The 14,703-nt window shown below is 47.5% G+C and overlaps 1 long non-coding RNA gene across 1 annotated transcript in view; it reads left to right on the forward strand.

Annotated features, from left to right (window-relative positions):
* LOC144767622 (uncharacterized) overlaps window positions 1-14,703 on the forward strand; it is a 94,085-nt gene that overhangs the window by 35,394 nt on the left and 43,988 nt on the right. Inside the window, exon 2 of the long non-coding RNA XR_013598284.1 lies at window positions 14,304-14,436. This is a non-coding gene — a long non-coding RNA (uncharacterized LOC144767622). The remainder of the gene's footprint in view (window positions 1-14,303; window positions 14,437-14,703) is intronic.

Raw genomic sequence — 14,703 nt, forward strand, 5'->3', positions numbered from 1 at the left:
CCAATTCTGCTGCCATTTACAGTCAAATAAAATATATCTATATTAATATATATATATATTAATAGCACCGACAATCCAGCTATCATTGTTTGGAAGATGTCTGTACTTCCGTGCGACTCTCAGTTCACTAGTTGATAGAAATAAACATAAGAGCAGTTGCAGCCCTGCCAAGTACCATGCATCAGGCGTTAGACTAACGCATTTCAGTTCGGTGGTCCGTATCACCACACAGAACTGCATTGTCACGCATTTATAGGGCCTCTTCAGCAAGTCGGAGCGCTGCTAATTAGCACCACACTGGCTGAGCAAAGCTCTTAGCTGGCAGCATGCTGCGTGCGGCAGGCTTGGGGGTTAGGTAACTCAGCTTGTTCTAAGCTGGCTAATATGTAACATTTCACCTGACTGGCACATTCAGGTTCACTGAGAGCTGGTGTTGCGAAATCAAGTCTCATCTCATGCCCGTCGTTCGCCCAATCGGTACTGAGCGTCACCCGAGCTCGCAATGCATTGTGCTATGAGGCCCGGCCGGGGCCCAGCGGCCTAATGATTCGGACAATGGCAGCCGCCGTCTCGACCTACTGAAGTCCAGTACAGCCTGGGGCTAATTTGAATGCCACTGCTACGCGAGTCAGAATCATGTTGAGTCTTCTGGAGCTGTGCTGCCCGGGTGACGCCGTGGCTGGCCTGTTCCATCTATCAGGCCAGGATTTCGCTGACCGACAGTAAGTGTCACTGAACTAAGGGGCAGATTTACAAGCCCTCTGCGCCTCTTTTACGCCGCCGGTGCATCACTTTTGTGACACAGTGGTGGCACAAAAGATGCGCCATGGTGCGGGGTATTTACAACGTGACACATCTGGGAGATGCGTCACGTTGTAAAACCCTGCACCAGAAGGAGGCAATCCTGCGCAGGGGGCGGGGGGGGGTCATTCCAGCGCAGGAACGCCTCCTAAAAGTGGCTGAGTGAAATCTACAAGATTTCACTCAGTCACTTTCGAGCCCATGCTGCGTCAAAACCCTGCGCCTGCTTGAAGCGGGCGTAAGGATTGACGCAGCATTGTAACAATAGGGCCCCCAGAGAATTGCTGGCACAGATGTGTCATGCATCTGTGCCGTTTTTGACACCAGGGTGCGCCGCATTTAACTGGCACATCCCTGCTGATATGCAGGGATGCGCCAGTTATTGTAAATCTGGCCCTAAGTTCTTCCAAATTGAGCACATCATCAGTCAGCCTGCAAAGTAAATTACAGCTGCTGAGCTCTGTATATTTGCACTGCAGTCACTAATCTGTCTACAGTCCGCACAATCACATAATAACACTTTAACAGAAGAGATGGGCAGCTTCCGGCCCTCTCTTCGAATGCCAACCTGATCTAGCCCAGTGTTCTAGCAGCTGTACAGGTTTACAGGTGTAACGTCTGTGTGCTAGTGCACTATTGTTGAGAAGGGGGTAGGGGAAGGCACATGGTCAGACAATGTCAAGTGGCACCGTTTAGACTGACGAGCCGGTCAGCGTTTCCTGGCCTAGCCCAAGTCAGTCACCGCTGTGATCAACCCACGCCCTTCTGTTCCACTGTTCATGTTCAAAGCAGATTTTGATCTGTTAGGCCCATTAAGGACCCAGTGCGGTGCACATTCCGCCATCCTGAACTCATGGTCGCATCTCTCACTGGTCGCATCTCTGGACCCTTGCACCATGCAGGTCAGACCACGTCCTACGGGGTCACCCATTGAGAGTTTCCTGTGCCAGCCTGCCTCTATGGAGGGTCTAGCTTACTCCCAGTGCTTAATTGACTCCTGCAGAGGGCACAGCTCTAATTTGCGTATCCCCCGCTTGGCTGCAGCTTACCTGCCATATGTAACCTCCTGCGGTGCTGAGGGCAGATCCGGATCAAAGCAGGCCACTCAGTTTTTTCTTGAGTGGGTGCTCTGATGCTGCCTCCTGTCCAACCTCAGGTCGCATACTTCATGTTCCCCTGGCCCTTTGCACCTTCCGATCATCTGCACAGCTCCAGGCTCATCAGCTCCTGTCCAGCTCCAATCAGGCGGGCCTGTGGTTTCTGAGCCTCCAAATCTTCATTCCTTAGGTGCACTATGGTTCAAAACTTGCCAGTTTGTGTTTTCTTCATCTTTCGCAGTTATATGCTGCGTCTCTGCAGCTCCTTGTGTGTGTGTCTACAGGGCAGTTGTGGTCAAATATTAAGGGCGCAGAGAGAGAGCCTCCCTAACTCGTGAATACCATGTTTGGCTGTTAGCCACTTCCTGCCTAAGCTTCTAAAGGATAACAATGCTGCAGTGTCATGTTGTCAACCATCGTTTTCCTATTTATTTACTTCTAGGGGAGCGCATGTCATCATTCAGCCCTGTTACTGTAAGCAAAGGTGCATCTGAGCTCTGCATTGCAGTCACTGTCTGCAGTCTGCACAGAGTAGATTACAGCTTCAGTGAGGCAGGCTCAGGCTCCGCACTGTGGCCTCACTCACATCCTCGTGCCCTTCCATTTCTGGCGCTTTGCAACAGTTGGAAGATCTGCTCAGATGGGCGTAATTTTTGATAATTATAGGTTTCCCTCGTCTACATTGGTGGCTTTTTTCTCATGAGACAGCGTCACTCACAATTGTTAAAATGTCACTCAAAATTGCACTGAAATTATGAAAATGTCACACATAGCAATCTGAAAACTTGCCAGCTATGCATTTGGGGCTGACGTCCCGCTGCAGACAGCAGTCTGTGCCTCGCCCTGCACCTGTCCTTGTTGCAAGCACTTTTATCTCAGTAATCGTAATAAACAAACTTCCAACTCTGCAAGTGGTAGATAGGAAACGGAAGAAAGCCAAGGTTTCAACCTTTCCCATAATTCCTTAAATGTCCTGTAGGAGCAGCAACGCGGGCGCGGCGTATGTTTTACAAGATTGACTATTTTTCATTTTTCACAGTGGGAAAGTGAAAACCCGTTTCTCGGCTGCCACCACGTGGAGATCGTACGAACTGCAGCAGATACTAAAGTTCTGAGATTAAATTGGGGTGTAGAGAGGTTCCAAATATGCCACATAGGGCTTGAGTACCGACCATGGACAGCAGGAGAGGGTTACTCTAATTTATGCGATGAAAAATAGGCTACCTTAAAGGACATGTTGCCAGTCATAGTAAAAAAAATTGAAAAGTTTCAGAGACATAAGGACAAATGTGACTTTGGGGGAGATTTACCTACTTTTCACGTAGCGCACTGCAGCAGCTGCAAATGCTGCACTGCACTACGTGAAAAGGAGAGAGGAGGAGAGCGCCCTATTTACTAATAAACGGCACTCTCCTCCCCTCTCACTAGCACCGGCACTGAAAGCAGCTACCGTGCGACAGGAGACATCTTTGTGTCATGGTGCAAAGGTGTCTTTGTGAGTCTAGCATAGGTTGGTACTGAAAGGGTACCCTTCGGGTACAAAATAATATGCTGAGAGTCACTTGAAACCTTTTCTCTCTTTGTGTGCGCTCTGTCGAGTGCAGCACAAATGCAAAGTCAGAAAAGGAAGAAGAAATGAAAGAATTTCTCCTTCTTTACACCTACTTGAAAAGGGCTCAGTTTTCTCATGCTAAACCCAATCTACTTTACTTAATAAATTGTGTTTAGTATGAGAAACCTTGGGTGGTTGCATGGGAACGCCCATGCTCCACACTTGGTACGCTCCCATGGCACAAAGTAATGCAAAGCAGCGTAACGTTATTTTTCCGTTATTTCCAGTGCTAAAACAAGTTTAGCAATGGAAAGTAAATTGGAAAAAAAAGATTTTGTACCAATTTGCGTCACTTTTGTGACCCAAACCTCGACAAAAAATCTTAGTAAATCTCCCCCTTAGTTTTTGACACAGTATGATGTTTCTATGGAAGAGACATTAATGTGCTCATATAAGTTAACTGGCGTGAAATACGCTTAACACCCACAAGCTTAAAGGCATAGTTAAATTTTTTTAAAATAATATTTGGAGGAACAGCTTAAAAAATAGCGGTATGGCAATACTGTGTCAAGAGATATATTGTGCAGTTGTCATGCCAAAGAAAATGCTCTTCAAAATGAATCTGTAACAAGTAATATTGTGTGCCAGTAGATAGAGAATTGCAACAAGGGGCGGCTGAGCATCACCCCACTTCTCTCAGAGCAGTGAAAAAAGGAAAAATAAAATGATAACATAGTTATTATCATTTTTGATTTTCTTAGCTACGGGGCTAGGTTAGATCAGGGCTGGGTTCACACGGGGAGGAGCCGTGGCCACACTCTATGTGTGCATGATGGTTTGGCCGGTCATCTTGAGCCGCCCAAACAGCCATGCGCACTTTGCATGTTCCCCAGCAGGCTCAAATGTACAGCCTGGTGGGGTGCATGCACAGGCTCATAGTCGCTGTCCGAGCACTGAACCACAGCATTGCAGCATTGTGATTGGCTTAAGGGAGTCTCTGTGCTTCTTGCTTCCGCTCCGAAACTTGTCAGAATGGAAGCGGAAGAGAGACACGGCAAGCCGAAGAGGTAAGTGTTTTTTTAAATAGTGTTTTTTTCACCCCATCACCTGACACCCCCGTTCCATGTCAGCTGCAACTGATTGCCAAGCCGGTAAACCAATGCATGGAAGCCCCCTCCAATGAGCATTGTACGTAGTCCTACTCCTAGTCGTAATGCTACCATTTACTTTTACTAACAGCTTAGCACCCATACTCAAGTTAAGCACCCATAACCTGGACCTGTAGGGTCATTTTTACTAGAGATGTGGCGGAGCATGGTGTTAGCCTCCTCGGCTTAACGCCATGCTCCGCCTCTTCAGAAAAGCAGGGTTGCACCATATTTACAACAATATGGTGCAGCCCTGCATTATCCCCTGCATGCTAAATTTAGCAGCCTAGCCCCAACACAGACATGCTTTCACCATAGTGCAAGGGTGTCTGCATAGAGGGGAAGATTGTTTATGTGCAGCAAGGTGTCCCTTCCTCCACCTAAACAATCTTTAAATGGCATGACACTTCTATGTGTGCTGCTTAATGCAGCACACATAGAATTTGCAAAATGTCATTTTTTATTGATTGTTTATGTGCAGGAAGGGGCACCTTCCTGCACATAAACAACCAAAGGCCATTTGCTGTTTCTGGATGTGCTGCACAACACAGCACACATGAAAACAGCAAAAAGCCAAAATTAAGACAAGGTTTTCCCTGGTCTTAATTTTGGCACTGCCCCATATTTACGCTCCCCTTGTAAATATGGGGCAGCATCAAAATCAATGGGTGTTGCAGTGGAACCCCCACCGTAATACCCATTGCCCACCCCTTACACGCTAAGTGTAGCATGAAAGGGGGCCTTATTTACAAGGCAGCCTATAACGCAAAGCACACAACGCCACAGGAACGTCAATGTAAGTGATGTTCCTGTGGTGATAGGGGATTGTAAAGATGTCCCTAGTGTGTAGTATTGAGGTGTCTCTAATATTGAAGTATTTTCTTTTAACAAAGACATATCCAGTTATGGCTGTAATTGGTGAATCAGAGTGAGGATTATTGCGAGGCAGCAGAGGGGCAGAGCCACAGTCAATTATGGGCGCAAAGCGACACAGCAGCAGGAGAGCAAAACCGGGGGCTCTGCTGCTGAGGTGGGTTCATGGGGGCCGGACATTGAGGACAGGAAGCCCTGATTGAACTGGACTGCACCGTTTTGGCAGAGTGTGCAGGTGAAGGGGTGATCTGACCCATCATGCTGCAAACTACACTGCCCCCTAGCAGACTTCCAACGCGCCGCACCGCACTCCGCCCACCAGCTCCAACAACCCGCCGCCAGAGCGTCCTACCTGCCTGTCCCTGATGCCTCGGAGGGCTGAGTACATGTTGCTGCGCTGGCAACTGATCTGCTGATGGGGGCAACTGCAACACTCACCGGTGCAGTGAACCGGGGGGGGCTTGTTAGAGGTGACAGGACACCCCGCAGGATTGCAGGTAAGAGGGAGTGCGATGGAAGAGGCAGTTCCATACAGCGAGGTTGCCTGGTAGGGGAGGCCCCCACCAGGGAGTTTCACAGTGACAGCAGAGGCCTCCATCCTACCGCTCCCCAACATCTAATAACCATCTAATCACTGCCCAAACGCCACCCAATCATGCCCCAGCACTCTCACCTCAGCCACACTATCAGCCCCCCCATCCTCCTCCATCCCCCACCCCCCAGGCCAGCTACAAGACATACATGCTTGTGCCTCCCTACCACTGCAATAAGGTGCCAAGGAGCTCCGGCAGCTCATGGGAGGGGTGAGGCAGCACTGAACTGGCTGGGTCTCAAGCAGTGCTTTAAAAGGAAAAAAATAAGTGCAGGTACTGATTATATGAGCTAGAGGTGTGGCAAGTGGGCGGGGCTAGGGGCAGGGCTAAGAGCAACATATGATGATACATAATGAATTCTGTACCAGTTACAGCCACTATCAAACCACATGAAAAATATGTTTATGTAAATGAAACCGGTTAACTCGTTACACAAAATGAAATCCAAACAGGATGATATGTGAACAGTTCGGCGTTTTGTAATATTTGCTGCTTTTTAATGCCATACTGTTATTTGTTGTTGTTTGGCACAATACTATCTACTCTCAGGCATACACTCACACACACTCACACCCCCTCTAAAATCTCCTGAGTGTCCTGATTCTCTCCCTCTTTCCCTCAATTTTCTCTCACAGAAAAACAGGCACACACAAGTCGGCAAGCACACAGACATAAGCAAACACTCACAAAAAGTCTCAGGTGGGATTAAATCCATTTTAAACGCCTAACCTCTAATGAGTTTCAAAATTGCCTCTGTCCATGTGCTGCCTCCATACCTGAATTTGCCTAAATGCACACAATAGTGGGAATGTGATTAACAGCACAGGGCCGAAATGGGCCCTCCACTGTCAATACAGTGTGATGGTGAACACAGGGACATCAGGCAAATGATCCCACGCTGAATAGTTTATCAGCGGCTCTGTTTAGGACTATAGAAGCGCTGTGGCTATCAAATAGGTTCCAACCATGACAGCCTAGCGCTCACCAGCACTAGCAGCCAGTGAGCCTGCCTTTCATGACTATTGGTACTCTCCTCAGCAGTAGAGAAGTGCCGGTACTAACAGGGATAAAAATAAGAAGAAGTGCTGGTACACAGTACCTGTGAGTACCAGCCCATTTAAAACAATGCCACTGTCCTTTTCCCTACGACAAGGCTCTTCCTGGTTCCATGCCTTTACATAGGCATGTCCTCTCCAATCGCCTCTCATCTTTACCCAGCCTCTAAGCTTATCTCCCTAGTTTTTCTCCTCTTCCTCCCACCTTTCGCTTACTCTCTCCACAAGTCTTACATATCTGCACTGTTTTTTTCCCTACTTGTCTCCTTTTCTCCCCTCCATGCTGTACTCATCCCCTAAGTTTGCCATCTGGCCAGTTGTTCTGCAGTGTGTGTGTGTGTGTGTGTGTGTGTGTGTGTCTGGTTGTGCGTCTGTCTGGGTGTGCGACTGTCTGGGTGTGCGTCTGTCTGGGTGTGCGTCTGTCTGGGTGTGCGCTTGTCTGGGTGTGCGTGTGTCTGGGTGTGCTCTTGTCTGGGTGTGCGTGTGTCTGGGTGTGTGTGTGTGTCTGGGTGTGTGTGTATGTGTGTCTGTCTGTATGTGTGTCTGTCTGTATGTATGTGTGTCAGTGTGTGTGTGTGTATGTGTGTCAGTGTTTGTGTGTCAGTGTGTGTGGCTAGGTGTGTGTGTGTCTAGGTGCGTGTGTCTGGGAGCGTGTGTCTGGGTGTGTGTGTCTGGGTATGTGTGTCTGTGTGTGTGTGTGTCAGTGTGTGTGTGTGTATGTGTGTGTGTGTCAGTGTGTGTGTGTGTGTGTCAGCGTGTGTGTGTGTGTATGTGTGTGTGTGCATGTGTGTGAATTATAAGAAATGCAACAATGTATGACTTTACAGAAATGTATGTTTAAAAAAATACCATTTCTAAGACGATTCATGAATACAGAACTCAACAAATATGTGGTATTTTTATCTGAAAATAAGTGGCAAACCCATCACCTCACTTCTTTACATTCATCCCACCTCTTTCCTGCTATGTTCACCTCATCTTTATCCCCAACCAAAGCCATTGCCTGTTGTCATGTAGCTCATTCCTAGCGTGCTGCAGCGTTTCCTGCTATTCATTGCCATATGGATGGGCCTACCTTCACACCCATAGAGCCAGTACTCAGGTCCGTCACTGGTATCTTGTAAATACGGTGATTAATGCTGGAGGGGCTCACAAAGAGAAGCAGCTCCTGTCCTGAATAAGAAAATGCTAAGAAAACCGGCGTTGGCGAAGGCAGAGGATTTTTTAGGTGCTGCCAATCTCTTTAGTACAGTCAATGCCATTAACATTCTAAATAGGACTGGATTACTGACTGTCTTTCTTAACCCATTTTCACACCTGATTGAGAGGGGCAGGTGTGAGGCTAAAGCACTTTCAGCTGAATAGTCGTTGCGCATGTGATCGACAGGGAAGGGTTTGTCTAGACCCTGCACTGTTAATCACTGCGTGACGCACAGCAAGCCCTCTTAAACCCCTGCGGTCTCAGGCCATTCACATGGGCGCTGCTGGAATCTCCAGCAGGGAGAGGCTTGGCACGCTTACAAGCTCCTGTAAAGCAGAGCTGCATCTATCCTGTGCAATAGGAGAGACATAACCGGAGCCTGCAGTCCCGTTTATTAGGGTACCGGTACTCTCCCTTGGCTAATGAGAAGTGCCGGTACTGTGGGCCTAAAAATTCAGAAGTGCCGGTACTCAGTACCGGTGAGTACCGGCCCATTTAAAGCACTGGTCTCAAGACACCTGCACCAAAAAGCAGGCACTACAAATGCCACACAACAGGTGAGAGAAATGAGACCTCAACCCTCTGTGACTCCATTGCTGACACCTCAGCACCAAACCAATACCAGCTGGCTCTTCCTGGAATCACTTCAAAACATCAAAACGACAAAAAAGGAAAGGTAAAGGCAAACAGGCCCGGACTGGCCGTTGCGGGTACCGGGCAATCCCCCGGTGCGCCGCAAGGGTGGGGGCCAGTTTTGGGCCCTGGGGGCCGTTTTTGTTACAGGGCCGTTTTTGCAGCATAGCTGCAAAATCGGCCCTGTAACAAAATCGGCCGAAAACCGGCCCCGGCAAAGAGCTCGGTCGCACTTTGCCAGGGCCGGTTTTGGTTCTCAGTCTGGCCCTGAAGGCAAAGCAAACAAGCAAAACGCAAGCTAGTTAGCTAAGCTAAGCACACCAAAGCATCAAAGCAAGGGGTGGTAAAAAGCGAAGCAAAGCTTTGCAAGACATACAACATGGGACCTGCCAACCCAATTCACATGAGGTCAGAAAAAACAAGGAGACCACCCCTACAAGCTTGGGAAGGGCACAGTGCAACCACTAGCCCCCCTAGTTACGTTTGACTCAGGGCCACAAGACACATTGAGCAGGATCATAGATGAGTCGGTGGCATACGTCAAGAGAAGCATCACTCACTCATTCGAACCAAAAATATACTCAGAGCTCTCCTTTCTGAAAGATGCAGGCTCCATCATCTTTTCAACCAGCAGCTAAATCCAAGGCCTGCAGCGACCCCTTCATCCCTTACAGCCTCCATAATCACAAGAGGCAGGCAGTCTGGCAGATGAGCCTCTCGCGAACCCTAAGTCCCACAACAACCTGGAAGCATCCACAAGGGTGGATGCATCCCAGCAATAGCACAAGCCACCCCAGCCCATGCGGTAAGCTAAGAGGTTAAAAACGCTGCAAGACACTAGGGAGTGGCACCAGGGCCCACAAACCGAGCCATCCAGTCAGAACATCAGACATGCCCAGAAGACCCCCTCGCCTCAACTTGGGACGACAGCACGGCCGGGGCTCAGGTGGGCAACAGTGACCAAGATGTCAGTTCAACTGCTTCAGAACCCTCTCAAGGCCAACTGTTAAATATTGGCACACCAAACTCACTATCATTCAAGTACCAAGAACACTCAGAGTTCCAAGAAGGCCCCAGGACCAAGAACACCAGGCGGATGAGCAGGTGGGTCCTCTTATATCTGGGTCCCCTAGAGTAAGAATAAATTCAGTCCTCCTACTCGCAGGACTCATCACAGGGACCCTCCCCATCCACCGCTGCCCAAGACCACAGAGCAGGGCCGGAATCGGACACTAGGAGTAAGGCCAATTCAGGTACCCCAGAACTGCAAAACTGTGGCTACCAATCGAAGAATGTTGCTGTTTCAAAATAGGCTATCTCACCTATAAAGCCCTACACACTGGCAAACCAGATTACCTCCCAGTCACAGTCACTAAAGCAGGGTAATCGAGAAACCTAATCATACTCCACACAGACACACGGTGCAGGGTGAAGTTGGGCGAGCCCACATACCTCTCCAGGCCAGTTCCAACCACCAAAGAGCTGTGTGCTTGCCCCCATGCTATTCAACCTTTACATGGCAGACCTGAGGCAGATATTCAACTCCTGCAATTCACATGCCCCCAGGCTGGGGGGCATGGCACCATCCAGCATTCTGTATTTTCGGTGATGTGGTTCTGGTCAGCAACACACTGGTGGGCCTACAACACGTTCTCTACGCAATGCAGGCATACGCAGCGGAGAACTTCCTGGAAGTAAATCTTGAGAAGACAAATACAATGACCATCAATGGAAACAATTACAAAACCCCAGCCTGGCATCTGGGAAATATGCAAATCCTGACAGGAGCAAATTACAATACCTTATCATAATTATTTACAATGGGAGCAATTCATTACACAGAGAAAAGCCATCAAAAGGAAATGGCTGGCTTTGTCAGTGACGCTGAGGAACCAAAAATCGAAACTGACAGGCCAGACAATGCTACCTCTCCTCTGGGTTCCTCAATCTAAAATATTACCAACCATCACTTACTGAGGTGAAGCCCTGAGAGGCAGAAATTCAAAAACTCTGGACAGCACTCTAGTCAAGGCTTACAGAATCATGTTTAACATTCCAAACTATTCTTCGGCAACACAGATCTGGCTGGAGTTCGACCTATGAAAACAGTCCCTGGCAAGGCAAGGAGCATTTATTGTCTGCTTGCACAAGATCAGAAATGCTGCTCCTAACACCTTGGACCACCTTCTCTGGCAAGAGCTGCAGCACAGAAACACATCGCCTGCGAGAAGCTTCCTTCAGGAATCCCTTGGAGATACCAGGATGTCCGAGCTGTGGGAAATCCCAACCAGTCATGCAGTTTAAAAAAAATTGGTTTGTAAATCAATCAAAAGGCCTCTCACTAGTCGATGACAAGGCCACATTCTCAGGCTGAAACCACACCTGGATGACGATCAACGGCTATCACACACTTGCCCCTTAAAAATATTTTAGCTTCGGATACTCTAGGAACACACAGCAAAAAGCCTTGAAACACCATCTGGGCAGACTGCCATCTGCTCCGCACTCCAAGGTAGGACATGGGTCACTTCCTTCATAAAGTTATAAAGGAAAACTGGAAAGTAGTCACAATTACAGCAGATGGAACATTTCCAAGGCTTTAAAAACTTACTCGTTGTTAAGTGCTTGTCTAGGACCATTATTTGTTGCTGGATTTTCAGGGCTAGAGTTGTGGTACTGGATCAGATCCATTAAAGGTTACAATGCAATAGCGTGTAGTCCTCTTACATACATGCTTTGAGCAAGCACGTTTTGTGCACTCAAGCTTAAATCATGCATGCTTTGTGCACATATGCTTTGATCATGCAAGCCTTGTGCAGACAGGCTTTGAGCAAGCAGATCTTGTGCACTCAGGCTTTGATCAGGCAGACCTTGTGCACACAGAATTTGAGCATTCAAGTCTTGTGCATGCAGTCTTTGAGCTTGCAGGCGCTAAGCACTCATGCTTTGGATTTGCAGGCCTTGTGCACACCTGCTTTACTCAAACAGGTGTCATTTGCACTAAGGATTTGTGCATGCAGGCGTTGTACACACAGGCTTTGAGCAAACAGATCTTGTACATGCAGGCTTGTAGCATGCATGCCATATGCACTAATGGTTTGAGCATGTAGGCCTTGTGCATGAGGGTTTGAGCATGCAGCCCACATGCACGTAAACCTTCAACATGCACACCTGGAACCAAAAGCACTGTGCTTACAGAACCCTACGGAAGATTTAAAGACTGGACCTGATCGCTTTGGAGCTTTCATGACTGGAGTGTGAAGGATGACTTCAGAGATTTAGCTTTAAAAGCTGGAAGTTACCCTTCTTGCTGAGTTTACATCCAGATTCCTTCACTGGTGTTCTTTTACTCCATGGTAATTTGGACAGGCCTATTCATTGGCATTGCCGAATGAATCGTAAGCACCCACCACCCAGCAGCGCAGGAAGTGACATCGCTGAATCTCCCATCATCTAATTGCACAGGAAGTGACATCACTGAATTTCCCATCATCCATCTGTACAGGAAGTGACATTACAGGTTTTTCTGCCAAAACCATCTTTAAAAGAAGAAGCCACGCAAGAGGACTTTATTTCCCACCACCCATCAGCACAGGAAGAGACATCACTGGATCGCTCATTAGCCACCTGCACAGGAAAGGATCACTGATTTGCCCAGCATCCACCTGGACAGGAAGTGACATTACAGTTTCCCAGTAAAAACAACTTTAGAAGAATGTATTTCCCACCGGCCATTGGCATAGGTGACATTTGAAAATGGTGGTGCGTAAAAGTTCTGGATGAATCATCCTACATGACAAGCTCAATATGAGTGTCCAAATCAGTGCAGTGTGCACCTCTTGCTTCCACATCTTATGCATGCTGCGAAAGATCTTCAAATGGTTGCTTCAGAACATGAGGCGGACGGGAAACATCCATTACAAGACGGTCATTACAACGCACTACCTTTACAACTCTGCTGTTACAACACGGCTGCATTTACATCGTATGCCATTACAACGCAGACATTACAACGCATGTCACTACAACGCTTGCCATTACAAGGCATACAATTATAATGCATGCCATTGAAATGCATACTATTACAACGCATGCCATTATAACGCATTATAAGGTAACTAATGGGTATTTTCTTTAGTTTTAGGGTGGGTATGGGTTTTGGGATACAGGGAAATAGTAAATTTTACCCCTACACTATCCAACACTTGCCCTACTGTTGCACTCACTGGAGTGGGAATATTAATTTTTACGCCTACACTATCCAACACGTACCCTACTGTTGCACTCACTGGAGTGGGAATAGTACATTTTACCCCTACACTATCCAACACTTACCCTACTGTCACGCTAAAAGTATTGTGTGTTGTAATGGTATGCGTTGTAATGGAATGCATTGTAATGGTAATCTCTAAAAATGCGTTGTAACTGCATGCATTGTAAAATCATGCGATGTGATGGTTGTGGCGATGTAAACCACATTGTAAAGGATGCATTGTAATTGTTTGCGTTGTAGCGTCATACATCCGAGACAGACTATCATGCAAACAATCATCAATGCAGGCTAGACTATTGCAACACTCTCTACTTCGGAATCTCCGAACAATAACTACATAGGCTCCAGATGATCCAGAATGCAGCTAAGTATCTCATACTCGACCTTCCATGCTGCACCCATATCACACTGCATCTCAGGAAGCTTCATTGGCTTCCCATTCAGGAGCGCAGCCAATTCAAATTTCTCACACACACACATGCACAGCCCTACACAACACAGGACAAGAATACTTGATCAGCCACATACCCTTTCACCAGCACCAGGCACCTTTGCTCTGCCTCAGTTTCCCTCACACACACACTCCCCGCATGTACAAAGGCAAAGCTGGCAGTCACTCATTCCCTTATATCGCACCCAAGAAAGGGAACTGCCTCCCTCAAAACATCCGAGCCTCCTCTTCACGTCTTGAGTTCTGAAAGAAGCTGAAGTCCTGGCTCTTCATATAAGCTCCTTAGGACCACACACCTACACACATACCTTGCCCAAGCACTTGGATACTCTCACGAGTAATTAGTGCGCTATACAAATCAACATAACATAACACATCAAAGCCATGTTTCTTCTGACAGGCGATTCCTATTCCTGAACTGTGCTATCTGAGTAGGCACGTACAAGAGGCTTACTGACAAGCCAGTGGTAAGCGTCAAAGACTAAGCTACATAGTGGCTGGAGCAGGAGAGTGCGTGTGTGCATTATTGGTATGTGCATGAGTGAGAGAACAGCTCTGAGAAGAGATCTGAGTGAATATAGCACTCCGCCTTGTCTTACTTGTTGTACTCTTTTCACCAATTGCAGGTTTATCCAGATGCTCAAGGCTTAGGAGGCATGAAACTGAAAATGGACATTGATGGCTGATAGTTCAAGGTTATATCTAAACTACACACTCTTTTTTCCAGATCGCAGGCCTCGCCTAAAGAGCTGGGCATGGGTAAGTACAGACCCAATTCCTTACTCGCATCTAACTATACTTCACTTGTAATTGTCAAACTCTCAGTATTTTGTATACAGTTCATAATCAAAGGTTAAAGTTTGCATGCTCAGTGGGTCAGAAAGACAATTTCAGTCAAACCTTTCCCATCCTTTGGTTTGCAGACGGTTCCACCCTCCTGCAAAAACATTTGTGGTTCCGCATTGACCCCTCGATGTTCATAGCAAACGAGTCCACTTTGTCTGGTCTTAAACCATGTAGAGGTTT

The sequence above is a fragment of the Lissotriton helveticus genome, chromosome 7, assembly GCF_964261635.1.
Source record: "Lissotriton helveticus chromosome 7, aLisHel1.1, whole genome shotgun sequence".
NCBI lineage: Eukaryota > Metazoa > Chordata > Amphibia > Caudata > Salamandridae > Lissotriton > Lissotriton helveticus.